The sequence below is a fragment of the Bombina bombina genome, chromosome 12 (genome assembly GCF_027579735.1).
Source record: "Bombina bombina isolate aBomBom1 chromosome 12, aBomBom1.pri, whole genome shotgun sequence".
NCBI lineage: Eukaryota > Metazoa > Chordata > Amphibia > Anura > Bombinatoridae > Bombina > Bombina bombina.
This window is the reverse complement of record NC_069510.1, coordinates 20,101,988-20,120,073: the sequence shown is the minus strand read 5'-3', so window position 1 is coordinate 20,120,073 and position 18,086 is coordinate 20,101,988.

Genomic DNA, 18,086 nt, shown 5'->3' with positions numbered 1-18,086 from the left:
TGACGTGCTTAAGACATCACGAGGGCCTTTCCAATATCCACTTTCCCCCTTACTAACATCTACACCCCTAACCAGGCACAGATAGATCTCAACCAAGGTATACAAACGACTTTTACCTAAAACCATTGCTCAATTGACGATACTAACCCACACACTAGTGTGCCCTTAATGGAGACATAGAGCGCCAGATTGACGCACTCTATATGGGGGATGCCTCTCTACACAGTTGAGTGCAACTTTAGATTCTTCCCTACCTACACTTATAGTAATAGACAGGGGATTGAGCACACCCTAGCTGATAATAAACACACCCTCCCCTTTCCCCCTCACCACAGCCCAGACTACAGACTTTGCCTCGGCCTAGACCTTGAATCCCTCCTTTTGACCCCCTTTTTTCCTTCTTTTCTCTCTTCTTGGACATCGGTCCATACGGTCGATAGACTGTACTTATTCGCCCCCCCCCCCAAGGGTAATACCATAGCTTACCGAAAGTAAGCAAGAGAACACAGATTCACTCGAACCCATACAGTGACACACTGACCACATTCTCATAATTGCAAGTCACCCATCGATAGCCTGTACATACTAGCGACAAACATCTGACCCCCCTTCTCTGACCGTTATTATCCCTATTATTTAACTACACCCCTCCACGTACAATACTTCCTATACCTCTTTCCTTTTTTTTTTTTTTTTTTCTTTCTCTTCTTTCTCCCGCCGCAATGAGCCCTGACCTCAAATTTGTCTCCCTTAACACCAAGGGACTCAATTCGCCCGCAAAGCGAAACATGATGCAGTCATACTTGAGAAAGCTACGCTGTGATGTATCCTTTCTACAGGAGACACACTGTGCTTCCGCTAGCACCCCAATCTTGAAGTCTAAGTACTACCCAGTGATACTTAATTCAACTTATCATGTCGTGTCGATTTGTGTTAGTGCAGCGGTGGCATACCAACAGTTGCATGTAGAGACGGACCCGGAGGGGCGGTTCCTACTGGTGGTCTGCAGACTTAACTCGCACCTCTATACTCTCGTAAACCTATACGCCCCTAACAAGGGCCAGATAGCTTTTCTGCGTACAATGTTACACTTTATAGAAGGCCTGAAGCAGGGCACGTTGATAATAGGGGGTGACTTGAATTTAGTCTGGGACCCATATTTGGACAAAAAAATCCCGAACGGTAAAATCTTAGATAGTTACTCTAAATCCACAGCTCCCAAATTTCAAAACCTTATTTACCAATCTGCATTGTACAATGTATGGAGGGCATGCCATCCAGAATCGAGAGACTATACATATTTTTCACCTCCTCATCGGTCATACTCGAGATTAGATTACTTTTTTGTGGATTCCTGGACCATGAACAAAGTCACTAACGCCAACATATGCAGTTGCCCGTGGTCTGACCATGACGCGGTCATAATGTCCATTGATATTGAAGGGTCTACATTGATTAGCCCATCCTGGAAACTCCCAAAGTTCTTATGGGAGGATACATCCTTTGTTCCCGACCTGGCAGACAAGATAGAGGAATTCCTAGAGGTCAACAAACCTAATCAGACCTCACATCAAATTAGGTGGGCAGCCTTAAAGGCCTACATTAGAGGATTCTGTATAGCAAGGGCAGCTAGTATAAAAAAAAAGTGGGGCGCCCCACTAGGTAAACTGACCTGTGACCTAAGAACAAAGGAACAGCAAAACAAACGAGCCCCTACAGCCAGTTTGTCAGCTGAAATTCTGGGTTTGAAATCACAGATTAAAAATCTGGAAACGGAAAAATTCAAGCGAGCCCTCTCGAGATTTAAAATGGTAATGTACTCCAAAAGCAACAAAGCTGGCTCACTGTTAGCAAACAAGCTGAAACAGAGAATTGCTAGCTCCCGAATACCATACCTTCATTATAGGGGACAAAAGATAAATGCCCCGGGCCCAGACGGGTTCCCGGGACAACTCTACAAAAAATTCCAGACACAGCTTCAACCTGTACTGTGCCATATCTATAACGAAATTGGGTCGAGGGGATCGATTCTTAAGGAATACCTGGAAGCGACTATCGTTTGCGATACCTAAACCAGGCAAGGACCCATCCCATTGCAGCAATTTCCACCCCATTTCACTGATTAACGTGGACATAAAATTGTACTCTAAAGTTCTTGCGGATAGATTAGCCCCTCTGTTGCCGTCTCTCATTGATTCAGACCAAGTCGGTTTCGTGAGTGGTCGACAAGGACCAGATAACACAAGACGCTTGATGTCTATCTTCTTCGAGGCAAGGAGACAAGACACTCCCCTTCTGGCTATGTCACTCTATGCCCAGAAGACGTTTGACAGGGTCAGATGGGAATATATGTGGAGGGTGCTGGAGGCATTCAGCTTTCCTCCTGAAGCTATAACCATGATCAGAGTCCTATATTCCAGCCCAAGCGCTAAGGTAAGAGGGATGGGGTTCCTTTGACATCTCCAATGGAACCAGACAGGGTTGTCCCCTATCCCCTCTGCTGTTCGCCCTAATTATGGAGCCTTTAGCGGAGATGATACGCATGTCGGCCGCTGTTGACGGTCTAGCAGTGGGCCCTGGTCAAGAAAAAATTGCGTTGTACACAGATGAAGTCACTCTCTTTCTTACGAAACCTGCGAGTTCGGTCCCGGCAGTATTTAACATCTTAGAACGGTTTAGCACCTTGAGCTATTACAAGATAAACTTATCAAAAACAGAGGCATACAGTATCAACCTACCAAACGAGCAGCTTCTATACCTCCAAGAAAAGTACGAATTTCACTGGTCTACTACGTCTATCAAGCACCTGGGAATTCACCTAAGTGCGGACTTCGATAGCACTCTATCGTTAAACTTTGATGCTCTAATTACAGAGCTACAGTCTTTGGTATGCAGATGGGATTTCAAGGAAATTTCATGGATGGGACGTATAGCTACTGTGAAAATGTCGTTACTCCCCAAGGTGCTATATCTCTTTCGGTGCATCCCATTGAATATTCCGCATGACACCCTACAGCAGATTCACCGGCTCTTCTCCAAGTATGTTTGGATGAAGAAGACACCCCGGATTAGCTATAAGATCATGCAAAGAGAGTTCTCCAGAGGCGGAGTGTCTTTTCCGAACATATTTCTTTATTATGAAGCTACTAGACTATCGCAAATCACGGCCTGGGGCCCTACTAGAGAAAAAACAAAATGGTATAGACTCGAGGAACTCCACCTACCTGAGGGCTTGGACCTTCAGAGTGCTCTGTGGGTCCACAGGCACAAACAACTAGTTGGCAGGGTCACCAACCCCGTGGTTCAACAAAACATTAAAATGTGGCATGAACTTAGACATCACACAGAGATTGCTCCACACCCCTCACCGATTCACCAGATGAGAGGTCTCCTGTGGGAACTCCCAAATATCCATGTGGAATTCTGGATACGAGACAATATGGACGTGGTGGAACACCTCTTCTCCGACGGTAGGCTTATGACGGTCCACCAATTACTCGACTCACTACGAGATTCTCCTATTTGGTTATACTTTGAATGCTACAGAATTCTTAGTTTTCTGCACTCCTGGAAATTCGGAGCTCAAGCCTTAAGACCCCACTCTAAGTGGGAAGAGAGATGGTTGCAGGAAATGGGGACGGTGAAGCCTCTTACATTCCATTAGAAAGCTATGTTGCAGGACCACTCGGTGGGCCTCCCAAGCCAAATCAAGATGTGGTGCAGAGAGCTAGCCTTAAATATATCGGATATAGAGCTGAGCGATGCAATTCAGTTAACCAGAAAAACGATTCATTGTATAACGATCTTTGAAAGCTACATGAAACTCATACTTCAATGGTACAGAGTGCCCACTAAGCTGTCAAAAATGTTCACTAGCGCATCCTGAGGATGCTGGAGACTGTGTGGTGAGGAGGGATCCAATTCCCACATATGGTGGGCATGCCCGAAGATCCGCGAACCCTGGAGTGACGTTGAGACGCTCTTGCACTCCATGAATCTGACCTTGCGGTTGATGCCAGGTTTGGCCCTCTTCCATATTCTTGATAAAGCCTTGCCTAAACACAACAAGCAATTTGTGATCTATGTTATGGCAGCCACTAAGCTCTGCATTGCCAGAGCATGGAAGCAAACCGACCCGCCTACGATTTCAGATGTTTGTGGGGTGATTCAATACTTGGCTAACATGGAGAAATTCGCATATAGCTCGTTGGAGCGAATGGAGGACTATTGGGCAATATGGGAAGACTGGATTCAGATCCAGTAGTCCCGGATATCTTTGCATGCTACTGCTCTCTTTCCCCAGGTCAATGGGCCCGAAGACATTGCGCGCGGGTTTCTGCGATTAACACCCCCTCCCCCCCTTTTTTTTTTTTTCTCTCTTCTTTCCCACAACCCCCCCCCACAATGCTCTTCTTTACTCCCCCTTCACCTACCCTATTTTCCTCCCTGGATCCCCTTGGACCCCTCCCCTCCATATGATGACTCCTCTGCCCTCTAACCTTAGACCTTCCCCTCCCCCCCCCCTTTTTTCTTTTTTTTTTTTTTCTTACACAATATCTCTAAAACAGCCAACGATGACTTTTGAGACTACTTTGACACCTGAGGTATGTGGTCATATCTGTCACTTAAAACTTTTTTTTTCTTTTTTACTGCAAAAGCTAGGTTTATGTTCCGCTATTTGAAACACCTACCTGCCCTGAGGATCTTCTTTAACAAATACCTAGACATCTACATATTGTTCATAATGTACTTGGATGTTCCTCACTTAAACCTATACCTGGATATTATATTTCAAACCTATGTTACCATTTTGATGTCTTTATGGAAAATAATTGTTCCCTTATTTGTTACTTGATTGTTTGTAATTCTAATTCTTAATAAAAATATTTTGGGAAAAAAAAACAAAAAAAAAACGTTTTTGTCATTTATTATTCTGTTTTTGTTATTAAAAGGTTAATCATCCATTTGCAAGTGGGTGCAATGTTCTGCTGACTTGTTACATACACTGTAAAAATTTTGTTAGTGTAACTGCCTTTTTTCACTGTTATTTCAAATTTTGTCAAAATTTGTTTCTCTTAAAGGCACAGTAACGGTTTTTATATTGCTTGTTAACTTTCTTTAAAGTGTTTTCCAAGCTTGCTAGTCTCATTGCTAGTCTGTACAAACATGTCTGAAACAGAGGATACTTGTTCATTATGTTTAAAAGCCATGGTGGAGCCCCATAGGAGAATGTGTACTAAATGTATTGATTTCACCTTAAACAGTAAAGATCAGTCTTTATCTATAAAAGAATTGTCACCAGAGGGATCAGTCGAGGGGGAAGTTATGCCGACTAACTCTCCCCACGTGTCGGACCCTTCGCCTCCCGCTCAAGGGACGCACGCTAATATGGCGCCAAGTACATCAGGGACGCCCATAGCGATTACTTTGCAGGACATGGCTGCAATCATGAATAATACCCTGTCAGAGGTATTATCAAGATTGCCTGAATTGAGAGGCAAGCGTGATAGCTCTGGGGTTAGACAAGATACAGAGCGTGTAGATGCTGTAAGAGCCATGTCTGATACTGCGTCACAATATGCAGAACCTGAGGACGGAGAGCTTCAGTCTGTGGGTGACGTCTCTGAATCGGGGAGACCTAATTCAGAGATTTCTAATTTTAAATTTAAGCTTGAGAACCTCCGTGTATTGCTTGGGGAGGTATTAGCTGCTCTGAATGACTGTGACACAATTGCAGTGCCAGAGAAATTGTGTAGGCTGGATAAATACTATGCAGTGCCGGTGAGTACTGATGTTTTTCCAATACCTAAAAGGCTTACAGAAATTATTAGTAAGGAGTGAGATAGGCCCGGTGTGCCCTTTTCCCCACCTCCTATATTTAGAAAAATGTTTCCAATAGATGCCACTACACAGGACTTATGGCAGACTGTCCCTAAGGTGGAGGGAGCAGTTTCTACTTTAGCAAAGCGTAACACTATCCCGGTTGAGGACAGTTGTGCTTTTTCAGATCCAATGGATAAAAAATTAGAGGGTTACCTTAAGAAAATGTTTATTCAACAAGGTTTTATTTTATAGCCCCTTGCATGCATTGCGCCTGTCACTGCTGCGGCGGCATTCTGGTTTGAGGCCCTGGAAGAGGCCATCCATACAGCTCCATTGACTGAAATTGTTGACAAGCTTAAAACTCTTAAGCTAGCTAACTCATTTGTTTCTGATGCCATTGTTCATTTGACTAAACTAACGGCTAAGAATTCCGGATTCGCCATCCAGGCGCGTAGGGCGCTATGGCTCAAATCCTGGTCAGCTGATGTGACTTCAAAGTCTAAATTACTCAACATTCCTTTCAAGGGGCAGACCTTATTCGGGCCTGGTTTGAAAGAAATTATTGCTGACATTACTGGAGGTAAGGGTCATACCCTTCCTCAGGACAGGGCCAAATCAAAGGCCAAACAGTCTAATTTTCGTGCCTTTCGAAATTTCAAGGCAGGTGCAGCATCAACTTCCTCTGCTTCAAAACAAGAGGGAACTTTTGCTCAATCCAAGTAGGCCTGGAAACCTAACCAGTCCTGGAACAAGGTCAAGCAGGCCAGAAAGCCTGCTGCTGCCTCTAAGACAGCATGAAGGAGCGGCCCCCTATCCGACAACGGATCTAGTAGGGGGCAGACTCTCTCTCTTCGCCCAGGCGTGGGCAAGAGATGTTCAGGATCGCTGGGCGTTGGAGATCATATCTCAGGGATATCTTCTGGACTTCAAAGCTTCTCCTCCACAAGGGAGATTTCACCTTTCAAGATTATCTGCAAACCAGATAAAGAAAGAGGCATTCCTAAGTTGCGTACAAGATCTCCTTGTAATGGGAGTGATCCATCTAGTTCCGCGGACGGAACAAGGACAGGGGTTTTATTCAAATCTGTTTGTGGTTCCCAATAAAGAGGGAACCTTCAGACCAATTTTGGATTTAAAGATCCTAAACAAATTCCTCAGAGTTCCGTCATTATGATCCAAGAGGGTCAGTACATGACCACAGTGGACTTAAACGATGCCTACCTTCACATTCCGATTCACAAGAATCATCATCAGTTCCTGAGGTTTGCCTTTCTAGACAGGCATTACCAATTTGTAGCTCTTCCATTCGGGTTGGCTACAGCCCCAAGAATTTTTACAAAGGTTCTGGGCTCACTTCTGGCGGTCCTAAGACCGCGAGGCATAGCAGTGGCTCCTTACCTGGACGATATCCTGATACAGGCGTCAAGCTTTCAAATTGCCAAATCTCATACAGAGATAGTTCTGGCATTCCTGAGGTCGCATGGGTGGAAAGTGAACGAAGAAAAGAGTTCTCTATCTCCTCTCACGAGGGTTTCCTTCCTAGGGACTCTAATAGATTCTGTAGAAATGAAAATTTACCTGACGGAGTCCAGGTTATCAAAACTTCTAAATGCTTGCCGTGTTCTTCACTCCATTCCGCGCCCCACGGTGGCTCAGTGCATGGAAGTAATCGGCTTAATGGTAGCGGCGATGGACATAGTGCCATTCGTGCGCCTGCATCTCAGACTGCTGCAATTATGCATGCTCGGTCAGTGGAATGGGGATTACACAGATTTGTCCCCTCTACTAAATCTGGATCAGGAAACCAGAAATTTTCTTCTCTGGTGGTTATCTTGGGCCCATCTGTCCAAGGGTATGACCTTTCGCAGACCAGATTGGACAATTGTAACAACAGATGCCAGCCTTCTAGGTTGGGGTGCAGTCTGGAACTCCCTGAAGGCTCAGGGTTCATTATTCTGGAGTTAAGAGCAATATTCAATGCTCTTCTGGCTTGGCCTCAGCTAGCAACACTGAGGTTCATCAGATTTCAGTCGGACAACATCACGACTGTGGCTTACATCAACCATCAAGGGGGAACCAGGAGTTCCCTAGCGATGTCAGAAGTCTCCAAGATAATTCGCTGGGCAGAGACTCACTCTTGCCACCTGTCAGCGATCCATATCCCAGGTGTAGAGAACTGGGAGGCGGATTTTCTAAGTCGTCAGACTTTTCATCCGGGGGAATGGGAACTCTATCCGGAGGTGTTTGCTCAATTGGTTCTCCGTTGGGGCAAACCAGAATTGGATCTCATGGCGTCTCGCCAGAACGCCAAGCTTCCTTGTTACGGATCCAGGTCCAGGGACCCAGAAGCGGCACTGATAGATGCTCTAGCAGCGCCTTGGTTCTTCAACCTGGCTTATGTGTTTCCACCGTTTCCTCTGCTCCCTCGTCTGATTGCCAAAATCAAACAGGAAAGAGCATCAGTGATATTGATAGCGCCTGCGTGGCCACGCAGGACCTGGTATGCAGACCTAGTGGACATGTCATCCTTTCCACCATGGACTCTGCCTCTGAGACAAGACCTTCTAATACAAGGTCCTTTCAATCATCCGAATCTACTTTCTCTGAGACTGACTGCATGGAGATTGAATGCTTGATCCTATCAAGGCGTGGCTTCTCCGAGTCAGTAATTGATACCTTAATACAGGCACGAAAGCCTGTCACCAGGAAAATTTACCACAAGATATGGCGTAAATATCTTCATTGGTGTGAATCCAAGAATTACTCATGGAGTAGGGTTAGGATTCCTAGGATATTGTCCTTCCTCCAAGAGGGTTTGGACAAAGGATTATCAGCTAGTTCTTTAAAGGGACAGATTTCTGCTCTGTCTATTCTTTTACACAAGCGTCTGGCAGAAGTTCCAGATGTTCAGGCATTTTGTCAGGCTTTAGTTAGAATTAAGCCTGTGTTTAAACCTGTTGCTCCTCCATGGAGCTTAAACTTGGTTCTTAAAGTTCTTCAAGGGGTTTCGTTTGAACCTCTTCATTCTATTGATATCAAACTTCTTTCATGGAAAGTTCATTTTCTGATGGCTATTTCCTCGGCTCGAAGAGTCTCGGAGTTATCTGCTTTACATTGTGATTCTCCTTATCTGATCTTTCATTCAGATAAAGTTGTTCTGCGTACAAATCCTGGGTTTTTACCTAAGGTGGTTTCTAACAAGAATATCAATCAAGAGATTGTTGTTCCATCATTATGTCCTCATCCTTCTTCAAAGAAGGAACGTCTTTTGCATAATCTAGACGTAGTCCGTGCCTTGAAGTTTTACTTACAGGCTGCTAAAGATTTTCGCCAAACATCTAACCTGTTTGTTGTTTACTCTGGACAGAGGAGAGGTCAGAAGGCCTCGGCAACCTCTCTTTCTTTTTGGCTTCGGAGTATAATCCGTTTAGCCTATAAGACTGCTGGACAGCAGCCTCCTGAAAGGATTACAGCTCTTTCTACTAAGAGCTGTGGCTTCCACCTGGGCCTTTAAAAATGAGGCCTCTGTTGAACAGATTTGCATGGCTGCAACTTGGTCTTCCCTTCATACTTTTTCAAAATTTTACAAATTTGATACTTTTGCTTCTTCGGAGGCTGTTTTTGGGAGAAAGGTTCTACAGGCAGTGGTTCCTTCCGTTTAAGTTCCTGCCTTGTCCCTCCCATCATCCGTGTACTTTAGCTTTGGTATTGGTATCCCACAAGTAATGGATGATCCGTGGACTGGATACACTTAACAAGAGAAAACATAATTTATGCTTACCTGATAAATTTATTTCTCTTGTAGTGTATCCAGTCCACGGCCCGCCCTGTCCTTTTCAGGCAGGTCTAAATTTTAATTAAACTACAGTCACCACTGCACCCTATGGTTTCTCCTTTCTCGGCTTGTTTCGGTCGAATGACTGGATATGGCAGTGAGGGGAGGAGCTATATAGCAGCTCTGCTGTGGGTGTCCTCTTGCAACTTCCTGTTGGGAAGGAGAATATCCCACAAGTAATGGATGATCCGTGGACTGGATACACTACAAGAGAAATAAATTTATCAGGTAAGCATAAATTATGTTTTATATCTGAATCATTAATGTTTCATTTTACTATCCCTTTAATCCCATTGCCCCCCTGCAATTCTGTGTACATGGAGTCACCACCTTACTAAGTTTCAAGAAGCTCAATGAAAACAACATTTTTTTGAGCAGAATTGATGTGTGGAAGGACCTAATTGTGAGGATGGAGGGAGCAGTGACAATAAAAGTGAAACCCTTTTTCTCCAACATAGGTGTGTCCGGTCCACGGCGTCATCCTTACTTGTGGGATATTCTCTTCCCCAACAGGAAATGGCAAAGAGTCCCAGCAAAGCTGGTCACATGATCCCTCCTAGGCTCCGCCCACCCCAGTCATTCTCTTTGCCGTTGCACAGGCAACATCTCCACGGAGATGGTTAAGAGTTTTTTGGTGTTTAAATGTAGTTTTTATTCTTCTATCAAGTGTTTGTTATTTTAAAATAGTGCTGGTATGTACTATTTACTCTGAAACAGAAAAAAGATGAAGATTTCTGTTTGTAAGAGGAAGATGATTTTAGCAGAAGTTACTAAAATCGATTGCTGTTTCCACACAGGACTGTTGAGATGAAGTAACTTCAGTTGGGGGAAACAGTTAGCAGACTTTTCTGCTTAAGGTATGACTGGCCATATTTCTAACAAGACCATGTAATGCTGGAAGGCTGTCATTTCCCCTCATGGGGACCGGTAAGCCATTTTCTTAGTTAAATAAAAGAATAAAGGGCTTCAAAAGGGCTTAAAAAACTGGTAGACATTTTTCTGGGCTAAAACGATTGCTTTACTAGGCATATTATGCAGATTCTAAATATTAATGGTTATTATAATCTTGGGGATTGTTTAGAAAAACGGCAGGCACTGTGTTGGACACCTTTTTCAGATGGGGGCCTTTTCTAGTTATAGACAGAGCCTCATTTTCGCGCCACTAATGCGCAGTTGTTTTTGGAGAGCAAGGCATGCAGATGCATGTGTGAGGAGCTAAGAATCACTGAAAAAGCTTATAGAAGGCATCATTTGGTATCGTATTCCCCTCTGGGCTTGGTTGGGTCTCAGCAAAGCATATAGCTGGGACTGTATAGGGGTTAAATGTAAAAACGGCTCCGGTTCCGTTAATTTAAGGGTTAAAGCTCTGAAATTTGGTGTGCAATACTTTTAATGCTTTAAGACACTGTGGTGAAATTTTGGTGAATTTTGAACAATTCCTTCATACTTTTTCACATATTCAGTAATAAAGTGTTTTCAGTTTGAAATTTAAAGTGACAGTAACGGTTTTATTTTAAAACGTTTTTTGTGCTTTGTTGACAAGTTTTAGCCTGTTTAACATGTCTGTACCATCAGATAAGCTATGTTCTATATGTATGAAAGCCAAGGTGTCTCCCCATTTAAATTTATGTGATAATTGTGCCATAGTGTCCAAACAAAGTAAGGACAGTAATGCCACAGATAATGATATTGCCCAAGATGATTCCTCAAATGAGGGGAGTAAACATGATACTACATCATCCCCTTCTGTGTCTACACCAGTTTTGCCCACACAGGAGGCCCCTAGTACATCTAGTGCGCCAATTCTTATTACCATGCAACAATTAACGGCTGTAATGGATAACTCTATAGCAAATATTTTATCCAAAATGCCTACTTATCAGAGAAAGCGCGATTGCTCTGTTTTAAACACTGAAGAGCAAGAGGACGCTGATGATAATTGTTCTGTCATACCCTCACACCAATCTGAAGGGGCCATGAGGGAGGTTTTGTCTGAGGGAGAAATTTCAGATTCAGGAAAGATTTCTCATCAAGCTGAACCTGATGTTGTGACATTTAAATTTAAATTAGAACATCTCCGTGCACTGCTTAAGGAGGTATTATCTACTCTGGATGATTGTGACAATTTGGTCATTCCAGAGAAGTTATGTAAGATGGACAAGTTCCTAGAGGTTCCGGTGCCCCCCGACGCTTTTCCTATACCCAAGCGGGTGGCGGACATAGTAAATAAGGAGTAGGAAAGGCCCGGCATACCTTTTGTTCCCCCCCCTATATTTAAGAAATTATTTCCTATAGTCGACCCCAGAAAGGACTTATGGCAGACAGTCCCCAAGGTCGAGGGGGCGGTTTCTACTCTAAACAAACGCACTACTATTCCTATCGAAGATAGTTGTGCTTTCAAAGATCCTATGGATAAAAAATTAGAGGGTTTGCTTAAAAAGATTTTTGTTCAGCAAGGTTGCCTTCTACAACCAATTTCATGCATTGTTCCTGTCACTACGGTAGCGTGTTTCTGGTTCGAGGAACTAGAAAAGTCGCTCAATAATGAATCTTCGTATGAGGAGGTTATGGACAGAGTTCAAGCACTTAAATTGGCTAACTCTTTTATTTTAGATGCCGCTTTGCAATTAGCTAGATTAGCGGCGAAAAATTCAGGGTTTGCTATCGTGGCGCGCAGAGCGCTTTGGCTAAAGTCTTGGTCAGCGGATGTGTCTTCCAAGACAAAATTGCTTAACATTCCTTTCAAGGGTAAAACATTATTTGGGGTGTGTTAGGAGCGCCTAATGAAAGGCTAGGTCTAAATATAGGGTATATACTAATAGTGTCAGTTTGTACACTATAGGTTATAGACTAAAAGTGTCAGTATGTACACTATAATGGTATAATAATGGGATCTTTAAATAATACAGTTTAACAGGTTTAATATCACATATAATAACAGCAGAAAATCACAGGTTAAAAAAGCATAAAAGTATATGGATCCATGATACTTAATAAAAACAATAACAATAAAAATAATCTAACAATGGCATTAATATTGATGCAAGGACAATGATACTTAATAAAAACGATTGCAATAAAACCAATTGCAATAGAAATAATCCAAAAATGCCATTAATGTTGATGCAAAGACAAATAGAAAAGTAAAAACAGTAAAGTAATATAAATGAAATACAATAAATACAATAAGTGACTATGTGCGATGTCTAGTAAAAATCAATGCGATATACAGTGGAAATTATGTATCAAACATGTATAAAAACATATAGAAAAAATAGAAAAAATACAATAGATTGGAAGTCCAGTGAGAAGGGAATCCGGTGAAAAAAGTATATGGAAATGTCAATAAAAAATAAGAAATGAAAAATATATGTGTCAAAAATCCAATGAAAAACAATCTATATAAATAAATTAAAATGTCCTCGTGATCCAAATGTCAATCCAAAAGTACGTATGTAGATCAAATATTGTGATAATAATAAAAAGTGTTCCAACAGTAAAAGATCCAATAAAAACAAAGCAAAAATGTCATATATCAGAAAGAGTGATCAAAAAATATGTAAACAAACTTCATAGAAAATAAGCTTCATAAAAATATGAGAAACTAAAAAACCAAAAAACAATCCTGTGAAAAAATAGAAAATCCAATAAACAATCCTGTGAAAAAATAGAAAATCCAATACCTGTGAAAAAAGAAAAAATACAACATAGAGTAGTAGTGCTTAAAATATGCTTGCAATTATAGGAATAAAACTCACCATATATGCCAACGCGTTTCGGCCCACCAATAGGGCCTTTTTCAAGACTGATATATGGTTGGTGAGAAAGCTTGTTATATACCTGTTTGGATTGAAAAATTGCGCCAAAAATTGCCCCAATTGCGCCAAAAAATGACCTTATGAACCGGAAGTAGAATTCAACCGGAAGTGGGGAATGATAGTTGTTAATGAGATTGGGTATATCCCTTTCTGATATTAAAATAATTAGTTTGGCCCATCCTGTCATATTATAGTGGTCAACTTGTAGTGCCATCATATATAGGTGTTTCTGTAAGGCTGAGTGTATATCTTAATACCTATAACATTGCTAGTTACCTTATTGCGCTAAAAAACCGGATATCCGGTTCCGCCGCTAAACCGGAAGTTGATAGAAACCGGATGTTGACGAAACCGGAAGTTGACGAAAAACCGGAAGTTGGTATAATTCGTCAAAACCGGAACAAACCTATGAGGGGGTAAACATGTGTCTGGTGTATTAATCAGTGCACTTCTCTTATATTGGGAACAAAACGGAGAAGGTGTATTGTGGCTCTTGTTACTATCGATTAATTAGTATATATCATCTGATATTAGTAATTATGGTACTGATTAAAAACGTTTTACAATTGGTATTTGATCCCTTTTTATAAAATATGTAATCTTCCACCTGGTATTAAAGATAAATCTCTTCCCGTGAACCTATGATGTAGTATCTGTATCTTGTATATATTCTTATTAGAAAATGATAGGACCTAGATATCAATTATATATAAGGGTTCTGTAAGTATGAATCCTATACATAATTAGAAGTGTGGATGGGTCTTCTTAATTATGACCTGTCTGTTAATGTATAATTATTATCTGTTCATACGGTATTCACGATAAAGATTTTAGTAAATCCAGACTGCTAGACAATAATAAAGAAATCAATATAATATAATTAATATAATAATAAAGAAGAGATCAATATAATATAATTATGAAAACATTAGCTCCAAACAATGACAAGAATAGGGGGATTATATAGGAATAATTATTCTAAAAGGAGGACTATATATACTATAGTATTATATACTGGTGAAGTTATTAAGACCTGGACTTCTGGTAAGTTTATGAGGATAGGGGGAATAACCTCTTCATATAAATGTCCGTACTTATTAAAAAGTGTGACAGGTGTTGAGTATATAAAGTCATTTATTTCAAATGTAATAGATGGGATAAGTCCTCCTTATTATTGAGGCCCTTTGGGTAAAGACAGTCAAGTTCGTAGATCCATCTTGATTCAGCTACAAGAAGTCTCCTTTCATAATCACCACCTCTCCAATTTGGTTTTACTCGTTGGATTCCATAATAGTTGAAATCTTTGAGACTGCATTTATGGTGAGTGGTGAAATGTTTATACATGGCAGTTTCAGTGTTGCCGTGTTCGACTTGTAAGATGTGTTCTCGAATCCTGTCTTTTAGTAATCTTGAGGTTTGGCCTACATATTGCAATCCACAGCTGCATTGGATTACGTATATTACACCTTTGCTGGTACATTTTATTAGGTCTTTACACCAGTGTTCTACTATCTACCCAAGATACATAAGTCACTTCACCACCCACCAGGAAGACCTATAATCTCCGGGATTGGCTCCTTATCTAGTAACCTATCGGAGTACTTAGATAAAAACCTTCAAAAGTATGTTGTGACATTACCTTCTTACATACGTGACTCCACACAAATACTAAACATTCTGAACAACATAAGTTGGGAAGAAGGGTACCTACTCGCGACCTGTGATGTAGCTTCCCTCTACACCAGTATACCACATGCAGGTGGTGTAGAGGCGGTAGAATATTTTCTAAACAAAGATGAGAGCATACCAGATACACAGAAGACATTTATCCTTGAAGGGATCTCTTATATACTAACTCACAATTATTTTAACCACAATGGGACCTTCTATAAACAGCTGTGCGGCACCGCCATGGGGACCAGGTTCGCGCCTAGCTATGCCAACTTATACATGGGCAAATGGGAAACCATTTTCTGGGACTCCTGCCCAGCAGGCGCGGACCTGGTTTCATATCATCGATATATAGATGATATTTTGATGGTATGGAAGGGCACAAGAGAAGACCTGGAACATACCATTGTGGTTATGAACAATAATATTCATAATCTCAAATTCACCTATGAAATTAGTAACTCAGAGATCACATTTCTAGATCTTAGGATCACAGTCGAAAACAACAAAATTAAAACATCAACATATTTTAAACCTGTGGACTGTAGTCATTATATACACATCAACAGCTGCCACCATTCCAGGTGGAAAAGGAACATCCCCAAGGGGCAGCTACTCAGACTAAAAAAGAATTGCTCAGACCCTGAACTATGGGAGACACAAGCCAAGACTCTCAAAGCACGCTTCATAGAAAGAGGTTATGAGGAAGAAATGATCGATAAAGAGATTGAAGAAGTCCGAAAACGGGATCGTAAGGAACTGCTCCAATATAAAGACAAGAGAAATAAGACATCAAATGACAAGAATACTATTGATGTAGCATTCATCACGCAATACTGTGAGAACCGACATCTAATAGAAAGAATAATTGAGAAAAATTGGCCGCTATTGAAGAATGACGACACCATAGGGGAAATACTGGCAGACAAACCAAAATTCATCTATAGGAAATCAGACAACTTAAGGAACATGCTATCACCTAGTGTTCCACGCTCAAGAGCAACAGGAACACAAGATGTCTTTGGCAAAATAATCAAAGGTTTTTTCCCTTGCATAAATTGCAAAGCGTGTAAAAGAGGTCTTAAGATTAAGAAATTTAAATCTAATCACTCTAAGAAGGAACATCTAATTAAAGACCTAATAAAATGTACCAGCAAAGGTGTAATATACGTAATCCAATGCAGCTGTGGATTGCAATATGTAGGCCAAACCTCAAGATTACTAAAAGACAGGATTCGAGAACACATCTTACAAGTCGAACACAGCAACACTGAAACTGCCATGTATAAACATTTCACCACTCACCATAAATGCAGTCTCAAAGATTTCAACTATTATGGAATCCAACGAGTAAAACCAAATTGGAGAGGTGGTGATTATGAAAGGAGACTTCTTGTAGCTGAATCAAGATGGATCTACGAACTTGACTGTCTTTACCCAAAGGGCCTCAATAATAAGGAGGACTTATCCCATCTATTACATTTGAAATAAATGACTTTATATACTCAACACCTGTCACACTTTTTAATAAGTACGGACATTTATATGAAGAGGTTATTCCCCCTATCCTCATAAACTTACCAGAAGTCCAGGTCTTAATAACTTCACCAGTATATAATACTATAGTATATATAGTCCTCCTTTTAGAATAATTATTCCTATATAATCCCCCTATTCTTGTCATTGTTTGGAGCTAATGTTTTCATAATTATATTATATTGATCTCTTCTTTATTATTATATTAATTATATTATATTGATTTCTTTATTATTGTCTAGCAGTCTGGATTTACTAAAATCTTTATCGTGAATACCGTATGAACAGATAATAATTATACATTAACAGACAGGTCATAATTAAGAAGACCCATCCACACTTCTAATTATGTATAGGATTCATACTTACAGAACCCTTATATATAATTGATATCTAGGTCCTATCATTTTCTAATAAGAATATATACAAGATACAGATACTACATCATAGGTTCACGGGAAGAGATTTATCTTTAATACCAGGTGGAAGATTACATATTTTATAAAAAGGGATCAAATACCAATTGTAAAACGTTTTTAATCAGTACCATAATTACTAATATCAGATGATATATACTAATTAATCGATAGTAACAAGAGCCACAATACACCTTCTCCGTTTTGTTCCCAATATAAGAGAAGTGCACTGATTAATACACCAGACACATGTTTACCCCCTCATAGGTTTGTTCCGGTTTTGACGAATTATACCAACTTCCGGTTTTTCGTCAACTTCCGGTTTCGTCAACATCCGGTTTCTATCAACTTCCGGTTTAGCGGCGGAACCGGATATCCGGTTTTTTAGCGCAATAAGGTAACTAGCAATGTTATAGGTATTAAGATATACACTCAGCCTTACAGAAACACCTATATATGATGGCACTACAAGTTGACCACTATAATATGACAGGATGGGCCAAACTAATTATTTTAATATCAGAAAGGGATATACCCAATCTCATTAACAACTATCATTCCCCACTTCCGGTTGAATTCTACTTCCGGTTCATAAGGTCATTTTTTGGCGCAATTGGGGCAATTTTTGGCGCAATTTTTCAATCCAAACAGGTATATAACAAGCTTTCTCACCAACCATATATCAGTCTTGAAAAAGGCCCTATTGGTGGGCCGAAACGCGTTGGCATATATGGTGAGTTTTATTCCTATAATTGCAAGCATATTTTAAGCACTACTACTCTATGTTGTATTTTTTCTTTTTTCACAGGTATTGGATTTTCTATTTTTTCACAGGATTGTTTATTGGATTTTCTATTTTTTCACAGGATTGTTTTTTGGTTTTTTAGTTTCTCATATTTTTATGAAGCTTATTTTCTATGAAGTTTGTTTACATATTTTTTGATCACTCTTTCTGATATATGACATTTTTGCTTTGTTTTTATTGGA